We start from the raw sequence: 13,759 nt of genomic DNA on the forward strand, positions 1-13,759 counted from the left end.
TAATCATATTCATTCTTCTGTAGCACCACATTTCAAAAGCTTCTATTCTCTTCTTGTCTAAACTATTTATCGTCCACATTTCACTTCCATACATGGCTACACTCCATACAAATACTTTCTGAAACGACTTCCTGACACTTAAATCTATACTCAGTGTTAACAAACTTCTCTTCTTCAGGAACGCTTTCCTTGCCATTGCCAGTCTACATTTTATATCCTCTCTACTTCGACCATCATCAGTTATTTTGATCCCCAAATAGCAAAACTCCTTTACTACTGTAAGTGTCTCATTCTCTAATCTAATTCCCTCAGCATCACCCGACTTAATTCGACTACATTCCATTATCCTTGTTTTGCTTTTGTTGATGTTCATCTTATACCCTCCTTTCAAGACACTGTCCATTCCGTTCAACTGCTCTTCCAAGTCCTTTGCTGTCTCTGACAGAAAGACAATGTCATCGGCGAACCTCAGTTTTAATTTCTTCTCCATGGATTTTAATACCTACTCCGAACTTTTCTTTTGTGTCCTTTTCCTGTTATATGTCGTAATTAATTTAAACCGGTGGTCTGCTTTCCATAGATTCTCCAAGCCAGTCGTATTGGAAGGTTGTGTGTGTGTGTGTGTGTGTGTGTGTGTGTGTGTGTGTGTGTGTGTGTGTGTGTGTTTGCCTATGCACTTTTCAGTATAACAAAATAGAAAGTACAGGAGTCATTAACCCTCACATGCTCATCATTTAGCCTCAAGAATGTTGTTGTTGTTGTCTCTGTCGTCAGGTCCAGGTTGGTCTCTACACCATGTGCTACTGAAAACAATATTTTCAGGGAGCGCACAATTGTTGCTGTGTATTCATTGTCTTTATTCTTGTAGATTGTATGCGCAGTGTGTGATGCAGTGGGAATGTATAATGAGAAGGAGAATGATGATGATTGGTATCCATGAAAACAAATTTTGTACTCCCAAATACAGAAAAGAATAGTAAACAACTTTGAGAGGGCACAGCCGACTTCCTTCCCTATTGTTCCCTAATCCGATGGAACCGATAACCTCGCTGTTTGCTCCCCTCCCCCAAGTCAACGAACCAACTAATTATGAGCTACTAGCAGTCAACAGATCAAAGAGAAGGTGTAACGTGGTGAAAATCACAAGCAGCATACATAACAGAACAACAAAGGAATCCCAAAAGCAAGGTAAGCAAAAGGTGAGTTTGGAAGGGATAACAAGTGAGTTTAAAATGTAATGAAAAGAAAATGAAAGGCAGTGGTAAGGGAAACAGTGGTGGAAGAGGATCGAGAAGCAAGAATGTAAATACTGCAGTAAATTAATACCATTCAGATAGCAAAAATCAGGAGCACCAGTTTTCGTCTCACTACTTCGTACAGTTGTTAGGATTGTGAATCCATGTGACCTGAGTGCCGAACCAGTCATTTGTTTTCGAATTTTTAGTGCACTGCAAGCACTTCACCAAATGTATCCAGTAGACCAGCTGATTCAGCTCATCCGTGACTCCTTACAGCGGCTCCAGTACCGTGGCAAGGAGGTGATCTTTTGCTGGGTACTGGCCACATCGAGATACAGGGAAACGGCACGGCCAACAAAGCCACGAAGGAAGCATGTTGGGATGGTGATGTCCATCAGTGTCCCATCCCTTTGCATGCCATCATCTCATTTTTTGACATGCGTCAGTGGGAGACTGAATGGTTGCAGGTGACAGAAAAAAAACTGCAGTCGCTCAAATCAACCAAAAAGGCATGGCGGGCTTCATGTCAGCCTCACTGCTGCATGGAGGTTCTCCTTACCAGACTGTGTATCGGACGTAGCCCTTTAACGCAAGGTGTCATCCTCTGGTGGGAGGATCCACCATTCTGTGAAGTTTGTGACATGCCACTTTCAGTTCAGCATATTTTGGCAATGTATGTCCCATATACTGGTATTAGAGCAGCCATCAATCTCAATGGAGATCTGCCCACCATCCTCGCAGATACTGATTCCAGTGTTACAATGGTGGTGAAATTTTGTAAACTATCAGACCTCATCACTAAATTGGTGGGGAAGGGAAGCAGATACATTGTAAACTGCTCCGCATGTGGGGACAGCCTTCGTCCCCACCCATGAGATTGGCATTCTGACTTCTCATCAGGGCAGTGATGACCATTATGTCGAGCATCACTCACCTCAAATCATCATTTATTTGTTCATTCACACATCATGTTCTCTAAATTTCATCATGAAGGAAAGGCTTCAGGGATTTGGAATGAATCGAATGATACATTACCGTGCAGAAGCAGCCGCTCCTGGCTACCTCTACGAAGCATGCTTGATGACAAATGTTGACTACTGCTAATCTGCTGAAACTGATAATTATATAATTAATTTATATGTGTACATTAGGAGAAAACCAACTGCTCTGAAGGAGCCACTGCACCACCTCCTATACTACTCAGTTGCTGTTCTCATCCAGCACCACTAGGTATCTATCTACGTACTTATAAACTCAAGATCTATGTAACACAAATATCAGCTATGCAGACATACACAGTCCTGAGAGCAAGATTCCCTATAAATTATAGGAGTAGTAGTTTATCAGGTTTCCTTTTACTATATTTTTAAGTACTTGAGCATTTGCTATTTCTTGCCTGGTGCCCAGAAGCAACCTGTTACAGGCTTTTGACCCTAATACAAAACCCCGTTTATGAACTCTAGAAAGGGATGCATATTTATGTGGAAATTATTTCCAGTATTGTAGTTGTAAATTACTGAGTTCCTCCTAAATTAACTCTAATTACTAGCCACAAATAGCATTAGGGAGTATATGTGTTGCCACGTAAGTGAGAGATCCACAGGTCCCTGAAGAGGCATGTCCAATGTGTTTAGTTATCACATTTACATAATAGTCTTATTGCACACTTCTGTAGAATAAATACTTTTTCACCATAGCTGCAGTGCCCCAGAAGATTATCCAATAGAACAGTATTGAGTGAAAATATGCTTGGCAATCCTGTCTGCATGTCACCACAGTGCCACCAAAGTTTATTATCCATGTGGATGCCTTTGAACCTTACCTATGGAGACTCATCTATGGTATGTCCATTGAACTTTACTTTTGATACCCGTAAAACATTATTGTTGGTCTGAAATTACATAATACAAATCTTTGTAAGATTAAGGACTCCAGAAAACATCCGACAAGTTCAAGCAGATCAGCAGCAAAGCCTACAGTGATCTGCCAGTCACCATTCCAGATTATAAATCCCTCTTAAGTCTTTGCAGAGTATTGTGAAATGGGACTTTAAGTTTCACACTTGTAAGTTGCAAATGGCTTAACAGTTATGGCTGAGAAATAAAGTAAGTAGGCACAATTTATGCCCAAAATTACTGGACAGAATGAGAACAATAGTGCCCAGACAGTATGTGTCGGTTCCAAGTGGTATGTGACCCTGATTAATAATTTCTTCATTCCACAGCTGCACGACATTGCCGTTTAAATGCGGTATAGTTTCAGCAAGATTTGGGCTGCAGCTCATACGCCCCATAATTCAATGAGTACACTGAGGTGCCACTTTCCACATTGATTACTGTCATGATTCAGTGATATCTCACAGCCAGCAAGATCACCTGGTCATCCTGCCCCTGATTACTTTTTTTTTTTTTTTTTTTTTGCCATCTCAAGGACAGTCTTTCATGTTGGAGAGAGTGAGAGATGATTGAGAATGTAATAAGGAGCTTCTGTGAACGTCTTCAGTTATTCATCATCAGTGATGGAAGCTGTTTATGTGACCTACTTTTAAAGAAATAGTCTTTTGTTTGGGTTTTCAGCATTGATAGTGTGTATAGAACAATTATATATAAGTGATATTAATGTAAATATATGCTAAGCCTCATAATAACCAAATGAAAATGTACTGCTTCCCATGGGCCACCCTGTATTAGAAGTTAACAAATTCGTCTTTTCCAGGACATACTTTATGTTCTATTACCAGTCTACATTTTACATCCTCTGTACTCTGGCCATCATCAGTTACCTTGCTGCCCAAATGGCAAAACTCTACTGCTTTTCGTTCCTGTTTCCTTGTATAATCCCTCAGCATCACCTGATTTTATTCCACTGTATTCTGTTACCCTTATTTTCTGGTTATTGATGTCCACCTTTTAGCCTCCTTTCAAATCTATCAATTCTGTCGAACTGATTTCCAAATCCTTTGCTGTTACTGACAGAATTAAAATGTTATAAACAAATAGCTACCAAAGTTTTTACTTTTTATTCCTGAACTTCAATTCTCTTCAAAATTTCTCCTTGCTTTCCTTCACTGCTTGATCGGTATACAGATTGAACAGTAACAAGAATGGGCTGCAACTCTGTGTCAATCGCTTCTCAGCCATAGTTTTCCTTATATGTCTTTCAACTTGTAACTGTAGTCTGGTTACTGTATAAGTTGCAGATAATCCTTTGCTCCCTGTACTTTATCCCTGTTATCTTCAGAATATGGAATAATCTATTCCAATCAGCACTGTGAAAAGCTTCCTCTAAATCATATCTCCTGCCTATTTCCATTTATTTACTCTTTCCTTTCTATAATGTTGCCTACAAGTTAGCCACCATTTTCCTCAGTTTCCATTGTAAATGTCCCTGACCCATAGTAAAGGAAAACTGGATCACAAAGTTACAATAATATTTTTAGGACAAAATTAAATTTCTCATCTACCGTTTTGCCCTTGGTGACTTCTTCCCATTTTTATCCTGTAAATTGTCTCCGAATAGTGGAACTGAGTCAGGATTTACAATTCTGTGAAATTTTATGTTTACTTTCTTAATTAAACCACAATGTTGTGGATGCTTTATTGCTGCCATTTTGACCATCATTTGTCAGTCAATTATTTATGATGTAGCTCACAAGTTTCTAATTAAAGACAGCTGCATTTAAAAATAAAGTATAAATCAATCTTGTGCTATGTCCTGTTCATGTGGGAGTGTTATGGGATCACACCAGAACCGGATAGCAGTAACTATAGATGTCCTCAGTCAGACCTGTGCAAGATGCAATCTGTATGGTAACTTTACACACAGTCATTTCCCAGTTATTTCTAAGTCTTAGTGCCCTCTCCAATTCTTAGTTGAGTTTAAAACACTTCCTGTTGGAAGTCTATAGGCTCTCAGGATTTCTAGACACGGTATCTGTCGTGTGATTGTTGAACACGTCAGTCACACCCATAACTGTCGCCCCTATCTGGTGAACGACTCCTCAAGCTCTGCATTAACACATTCAACAGGATGCTTCATCCAGAACTTTTCATGTCACTCAGTGACACAGTCTTCACATTTTTTTTTGAAAAGCATTCTGTGATGTGTCGTATGTAATTTACAAAATTCCCCAGAGATTCAAAGGAAACTCAGTTGAGAAAATGAATAAATTATAAGACAGTATTGTTGGTCAGTACCATTAGGAGATGAAATACGTAGTACTGTTGGTAGTCATATATAAAAGTGACGTAATACCGAACTTTTGGAGCTGGCAGTCGCTTCCTCAGGAAGAGAGAAGGATAGGTTGCCCAGAGAGTTCTGTATTAATTCATATAATTCCTGACCCATGACTGCTTGTAACAAAGGGCCCTTCTTTGCCATTTTAACCCACTGACAAACAGTTATCTTGGCTTGCACTTTTTCCTCCTTTCTTTTCAATGTGTTCCTGCACTCCCTGGGTTTCCTGCACATTTTTCACATCAGCTACTTAGATCCTTGTTACCAGTGCTTGATTTGCAACAGTATGCACCGTTATGCTGTACCAGTATCCCTGATTAAACAAAAAGGGTTAAAATAATGTTTTCAGGCATGTAAATTTCAAACACCCAGACGGGAACATTCAGTTTGTGATTATTCATTGTTGTAAGATCTTGGCTAGAACATCAATATGAAATAGTTAAAACCCGCAACCACATTTGTTAGCACATGGTGCCCTCTTATCAGTTAAATATTAGCTCACAAAATGTGGTAATGCCAGATGCATAGATCAGTTATTGTAAATGACTATAGACAGCATGTTAAAGATGTCATAGGGTGTAGAAATTGTTGTTAACGGAAGTTGAATTGCAGGCAGAAGGTTAATCTGGAGGTAAGTGTTGGTCACATTTCACTTCATATGTGAGTAAGTTTCCATTCAAAGGTAAATAATCATTAATTGGTGCAAAATTTGAATGAAGACTTCTGTCATTCATTGTGTTTTGTATATTGAGAGAGTGATGTGGAAATACATATAATTAACCTTCCTGCTACAAGGTGGAATGTCACGTCACTTGTCACAAGGCCGTGTAATATATGACACTTGGCGAAAAATGGTTTTTCCCCTTGTAAATAAGTTTCATCACACACACACACACACACACACACACACACACACACAAGTGCTGTTTCCTGTGCAAAGAAAAACAAACAAGATGTCAGATCCGACATCACCTTCGAGTTGGAAGATTTATTACATGTGGTATGTCAAGGGCACTGAAATTTTTGTATACACTTTTTAAAAAGTCTACACTTTAGTATGTTATGTAATTGTAAAAACATATGCTGCATTTTGTTATTTCACTATTCATTTGTTCTTTCACTTGAACATACTTCACAGTTACCTGATTATATTGACAGTTGCTGAAATGTAACGGCCACCAAACTGTACAAGGATGGAGTCTTCCGATGGATATTGTTACAAGAGTTGTGACAAGATACTTTCAAACCCAGAGCCATAATATTCATATAATTTACTATAGGATTTATAATAATTTTAATTTGGTTTTGAGTTTTTAAATATTTATGTAAGTCCTTGATGTATGTGTGTGATCTGTTAGTTAAAAATTTTGCACTACAATAATTAAAACTGACCCAGCCCAAGATTGTGCTCCAGTTTGTTTTGTATGTTAACAAAATGTTAAACTTTGACATTGCTTCCTTAAGAGTGAATCATATCACTATGGTTAACATATTTTATTCTAATTATGAATATCAATAGTTAACCCTTTTGTGGGCACCTTCTTCCCCCCCCCCCCCCCCCCCCACCCCCAGCAAAATAAATTATGATTGTGCACAAGAATAAGTTAATCATAGCTAACACTTGGTTTAAGAATTGTGAAAGAAGGTTTTACACATGGAAGAGTCCTGGAGACACTGGAAGGTTTCAGATAGGTTATGTAATGGTAAGACAGAGATTCAGGAAGCAGGTTTAAAATTTTAAGGCATTTCCAGGGGGCAGATGTGGACTCTGACCACAATCTGTTGGTTATGAACTGCAGATTAAAACTGAAGAAACAGTAAAAGGGTGGGAATTTAAAGAGATGGGACCTCGATAAACTGAAAGAACCAGAGGTTGTAGAGAGTTTCAGAGAGAGCATTAGGGAATGATTGACAGGAACGGTAGAAAGAAATACAGTAGAAGAAGAATGGGTAGCTTTGAGAGATGAAATAGTGAAGACAGCAGAGGATCAAGTAGGTAAAAAGACGAGGGCTAGTAGAAATCCTTGGGTGACAAGAGAGATATTGATTTAATTGATGAAAGGAGAAAATATAAAAATGCAGTAAATGAAGCAGGCAAAAGGAATAAAAACATCTCCAAAATGAGATCGACAGAAAGTGCAAAATGGCTAAGCAGGAATAACTAGAGGACATGTAAGGATGTAGAGGCATACATCACTATGGGTAAGATAGATACTGCCTACAGGAAAATTAAAGACACCTTTGGAGAAAAAGAGAACCACTTGTATGAATATCAAGAGCTCAGATGGAAAATCAAGTTCTAAGCAAAAGAAAGCAGAAAGGTAGGAGTAGTATATAGAGGTTCTATACAAGGGTGATGTACTTGAGGACAATATTATGGAAATGGAAGAGGACGTAGAGGAAGGTGAAATGGAAGATATGATACTGCATGAATAATTTGACAGCACCGAAAGACCCAAGTTGAAACAAGGCCTCTGAGTAGACAACATTCCATTAAAACTACTGATAGCCTTGGGAGAGCCAGTCCTGACAAAACTCTACCATCTGGTGAGCAAGATGTATCAGACAGGTGAAATACCCTCAGACTTCAGGAAGAATATAATAATTCCAATCTCAAAGAAAGAAGGTGGTGGTTGACAGTTGTGAAAATTACCAAACTATCAGTTTAATAACTCACAGCTGCAAAACACTAACAACAATTCTTTACAGACGAATGGAAAAACTAGCATTTGTAGACTTAGATAATGCTTTTGAAAATGTTGACTGGAATACTCTCTTTCAAATTATGAAGGTGGCAGTGGTCAAATACAGGGAACAAAAGACTATTTACAATTTGTACAGAAACCAGATGGCAGTTAAAAGCGCAAGAGAGGAATGAAAGGGAAGCAGTGGTTGAGAAGGGAGTGAGACAGGGTTGTAGCCTGATCCCAATGTTACTGAATTTATATATTGAGCAAGCAGTAAAGGAAAGAAAAGAAAAATTTGGACTAGGAATTAAAATCCATGGAGAAGAAATAAAAACTTCGATGTTCGCCGATGAGAACAGAGACAGCAAAGGACTTGGAAGAGCAGTTGAACGAAATGGATAGTGTCTTGAAAGGAGGATGTAAGATGTATATCAACAAAAGCAAAATGAGGATAATGGAATGTAGTCGAATTAAATCGGGTGATGCTGAGGAATTGGATTAGGAAATGACACACTTAAAGTAGTAGATGAGCTTCGCTATTTGGGGAGCAAAATAATTGATGATGGTCGGAGTAGGGAGGATATAAAATGTAGACTGGTAATGGCAAGGAAAGTGTTTCTGATGAAGAGAAATTTATTAGCATCGAGTATAGATTTAAGTGTCAGGAAATTTTTCCGAAAGTATTTGTACGGAGTGCCAGAAAATCTTTTCCGAAAGTATTCATATGGAGTGTAGCCATGTATGGAAGTGAAATATGGGCAATAAATAGTTTATATAAGAAGAGAGTAGAAGCTTTTGAAATGTGGCGTTACAGAAGAATTCTGAAGATTAAATGGGTACATCACGTAACTAATGGGCAGGTACTGAATAGAATTGGGGAGAAGAGGAACAACTTGACTGGCAGAAGGGATTGTTTGGTAGGACATGTTCTGGTACACACACACACACACACACACACACACACACACACACACACACACACACACACACACACACACACACACACACAAAAGACAATTACTTACACTTTTGCTGCCCAGAAGCCAGAAGTTAGCGACCTCTATTGCATTTGGCATTGCATGTAGCAGGTCTTCTGTTGTGCATGTTGCTGGACATTGGGTACACTGGAGCAGGTGGAAGGTCATTTGCGTTGCTCCACACTCAAAGAGTGGCAGCTCCTCTAGGAAACCTCATTTAGTCAAATTGCTCTTGCATATCGTGACACCCGAGTGTAGTCTGTTCAGGAATCGCTATGTACTCCAATTCTCTGTGCAGCCGGGTGGTAGTCTTTCACGTGGTGTACAGCTCTAAGCACTATGCGACTTAACTTCTGAGGTCTTCAGTTGCCTAGAACTTAGAACTAATTAAACCTAACTAACCTAAGGACATCACATCACATCCATGCCCGAGGCAGGATTCGAACCTGCGACCGTTGCGGTCGCCTGGTTCCAGACTGTGGCGTCTAGAACCGCACGGCCACTCCGGCCGGCTCACCTGGTGTTATCCATCCCACAGTACTGGTCAGCCTTGCACGCCATAGTTCGATTCGGCATTGCTGTGGTGCCCCAACTAGAGCCTCAGTAGATCTGAGGAAGCTCTTTTTGGATTTTAGTCATGGGTTTGCTGGTTGATAGCCATTTAGGGGGTGAGCTTCAGAAGTTTCTGATTCCCCCCCCCCCCCCCCCCCCCCCGCCCCCCTCACTTTTTGCTGCTACCTCGTGGGGGGTGCAATTCCCAAGAGGCTGTAAAGTTTATCCAGAGGAGTAGTCTTCGGGCACCCGGTGATGTTACGACAAGTATCATTAAGAGTGACATCTACTGTTTTGGTATGGCAGGAATTGAACCACATTGGGCTTGCATATTCTCTGGCAGAGTAACACAATGCAAAGGAAGAGGTTCTCATAGTGTTGACATGTGCTCCCCACATTGTGCCTGTTAGCTTTCTGATGATATTGTTCCTGCCTGCCACTTTTTGCTTGGCATTTAGGCAGTGCCTCTTATATGTTAATGCACTGTCAAGGGTGACCCCTATGTATTTGGGATACATACAATGTTCTAGTGATGTTTCTTACTAGGTGATTTTGAGGGCTCTAGCAGCCTGCCGGTTTTTAAGATGGAAAGTGCAAGTGTGTGTTTTTCCAGGATTTGGTCTCAACTGGTTTTCCTTGTAGTAAGCTGACAGTTCTCTCAATGCATTAAACAGATTCTCTTCAACAGTTTCAAAGCAGCAGGCTTGGGCGGTGATAGCACAATCATCTGCGTAGATGGAGCTGTGCGTTCCTTCAGGTAGTGGCTGATCATTTGTGTAGTTGTTAAACAAAGCTGGAGCAAGCACACATCCCTGGGGAATCCGTTTTTCTGTGATCTCCATCTGCTTCTCTTACCCTGGAATTCGACAAAAAATTTTCTATTTTCAAGGAGATTCCTTATGAAACAGGTTAGCTGGTAGTCTCTAGTGCATTGTACAGCTGCATAAGAAGTCTTCTATGATTAACTGTGTTATAAGCTGCTGTTAGACCTATAAAAACAGCTCCTGTGATCTCTTCTCTTTCAAAACCATCTTTGATGCGCTGTGTTAATTTCAACACTTGAGATGTGCAGTTCTTTCCCTGTCTGAATCGAGCCTGTTGTGGAATGTATATTGCCTCTAGCTTCTCCGTTAGTTGGTGTAGGATGAGTCTTTCAAGAAGTTTATACAGATGACATAGGAGAGATACAGGGCGGTAGCTTTTAGGATCATTTTGGTTCTTGCCTGGCTTAACTTTGGCTTTCCTCCAGAGTTTAGGAACCTTGCACGAGAGGACACAGTTGTTCATTAGGTTTCTCAGCCATGCTATTGTTATCGGCCCAAAGTTCTTTATCTGCTCCACTCTTATATCATCAAGGCGTGCCGCTTTCCCATTTTCGCACTCACTCAGAGTGAGATCCACCTCAGTCTGGGTAAATGGTTGAAGCAGAGTATTGGTTTCTTGGTCAGGTCATCTCTTACATGTCTTCTTACCAGGCCTGGCTCACATGTCTTCTTACCAGGCCTGGTTGAATTAGGTGGTTTCCCATTTTGTATGAGCTGGTATGCAATTTGATCAGCTCGGACATTCGCATACATATTCGCCTGTGAAGGGTCATTATTCAAGAGTTTTAGAAGCCTCTAGGCCTCGTGACTACTTCTACTCATATCACAGTCTTCCATCAGTTTATCCCACTGTGTTCTCTTTGCCTCGGAGATTGAGGAGAGGACAGATCTAGCTATTTGGGAGGTTTCCTCACTGAGTGCGTTTTCATTGTATTGGGTATAATACTCCTCGAGCAATGTAGCTGTTTCTGAAGTTACGCCCTGCAGGTAGTTTGTCTTGCAGCCTCTTGGGATACATGTTCGCGAGCAGAATTTAACAAGCTCAACAAAAGTGTTCATACTCTTCAGGCACAGGCTTAATTGTATGAACTTTATCGTCCAGCATTTTAGAAAGTCTCGGCCAATCTTCCTTCTTGAAATTATACCTTCGTCTCTAAAACCAGTTTCTCGGGATCTTATGATGGGGAGAAGTCGGCACATTATTGGTCTATGTTGTGTGTTAAGTATGGGATGACATACTGATTTGTTACCATGTTGCACTGCATTTTCACTCACAAATAAGAGGTCAGGGTCGTACCCTCGTTGCCACCCTCCACTGTCAAAGGATGGAGGTAGTTTACTATCATGAATGAGGGAGAGGGATTTAGCTTCACCATTTTCATCTTCTCGAGTGTATCCCCATGCATGCCTGTGGCTATTAAAATTCCCTATTGCCACAGATATCTTGCATGAATCAAAGTTTTTCGGAGGAACAAAGGAGAATTTTTCGGAAGGAGTCTTGTACACTGACGTGATTACACAGTTGCTGAGTTCCAAGGTGATGATCTTGATGTTATTGTCATGTGTACGAGGTGTGTTTTTTAAGTAAGCACCGTTTTGAAATTAATAAACGATGTGCTAAGGTATCTCAATAATTTTATTTTTACATGAAAGCCTGTACCTCAATCTACTTTTCTAGATAATTTCCATCAATATTGAGGCACTCGTCATAACATTGTACCAGTTTTTGAATACCCTCCTCATAGAAGTCTGCCACCTGACTTGTTAACCACTGCATCGCCACTGTTTTGACTTCGTCATTGTATTGAGGACTCTGACTGACCAGGTATTTCTTCAAGTGCAGGAACAGATGGTAGTCACTGGGCGCAAGACCAGGGCTGTACGGAGGACGATCTAGAGTTTCCCATCAAAAAGATGTGATGAGATCTTTGGTCTGATTTGCCACATGCGGACGGGTATTGCCTTGCAGCAAAACGATGCCCTTGCTCAACTTGCCACGTCTTTTGTTCTGAATTGAATGGCGCAGATTGTGCAATGTTTTACAGTAAGCTGCTGCATTGATTGTCTCATTATGAGGCAGAAATTCCACAAGCAATACTCCTTTTCTGTCCCAAAAAACTGTGCACATTATTTTCCGGGCAGAAAATGTTTGCTTAAACTTCACTTTTCTGGGTGAATCTGAATGCTGCCTCATGGACTGTTGCTTTGATTCTGGTGTGACATAGGCCACTTTTGTTTCATCACCCTTAACAATTTGGCTTAAGATATCATCACTGTCGTTGTGGTACTGCTGAAGGAAAGTCATTGCACTGTCTAAATGTTTGGCTTTGTGCACATCTGTCAACATATTTGGTACGCAACGTGCACACAATTTTCGGCAATTCAAGTGCTCGGTCACAATGCCTTACAGAACATTACGAGAAACATTAGGAAAGTCATCCTGCAAGGAGGAAATCGTAAAGTGTCTGTTTTCTCTCCCCATATTGCCCACCTCCCGCACCAAACTTTCATTAAGGACCGACGGATGCCCACTGCGTTGTTCATCATGCACATTTGTGCGGCCATCTTTAAATGCTCTCGCCCACTTTCTTACCATTCCATCACTCATAATGCTTTCTCTGTAAACTGCACAGATCTCACGATGAATATCAATCGCTTTTAGGCCTTTAGCACTAAGAAATCTCATAATAGCCCGTACTTTACAGTCGGCGGGAATCACGATTATCGGTCGCATCTTAAACCCTCAGTACATTTCGTAAACAAGGAAGAATCAGACTGTAATGGTGTCAGTGCGTAGATTAAGGTACAGGCTTCCATGTAAAAATATAATTATTGAGATATCTTAGCACTTCTTTTTTTTAATTTCGAAACAGTACTTACTTAAAAAGAAACACACCTCGTACAGTAGGCACTCAGGACTTGGATTTCTGGCTTGACGAAAATGGCACTTCCATAGTTAGCATGAGGTATTTCTGCAGCTAGCTGCAAACCAGGTATTTTTGCTGGGTATCCCTGTGAGTTTCTTGTATGCACAGTACATCACACTTCTGTTCACAGCACAGTTCTTGAAGCAGCTGTTGCTTAGGTTGTGACATGCCTTCAATATTTACTGAAATAACTGTCAGAACAGGTTCTAAAAAGAGCCATTTATTTAAATGTATCTTGTTCGAACTCATAAGTGCTTCTGGAATGCTGATGTTCATTTTAGTACCTATTTCAGATACCTATGCAGGGGCACCAAGTGC

Source organism: Schistocerca serialis, chromosome 6, assembly GCF_023864345.2.
Source record: "Schistocerca serialis cubense isolate TAMUIC-IGC-003099 chromosome 6, iqSchSeri2.2, whole genome shotgun sequence".
Taxonomy (NCBI): domain Eukaryota; kingdom Metazoa; phylum Arthropoda; class Insecta; order Orthoptera; family Acrididae; genus Schistocerca; species Schistocerca serialis.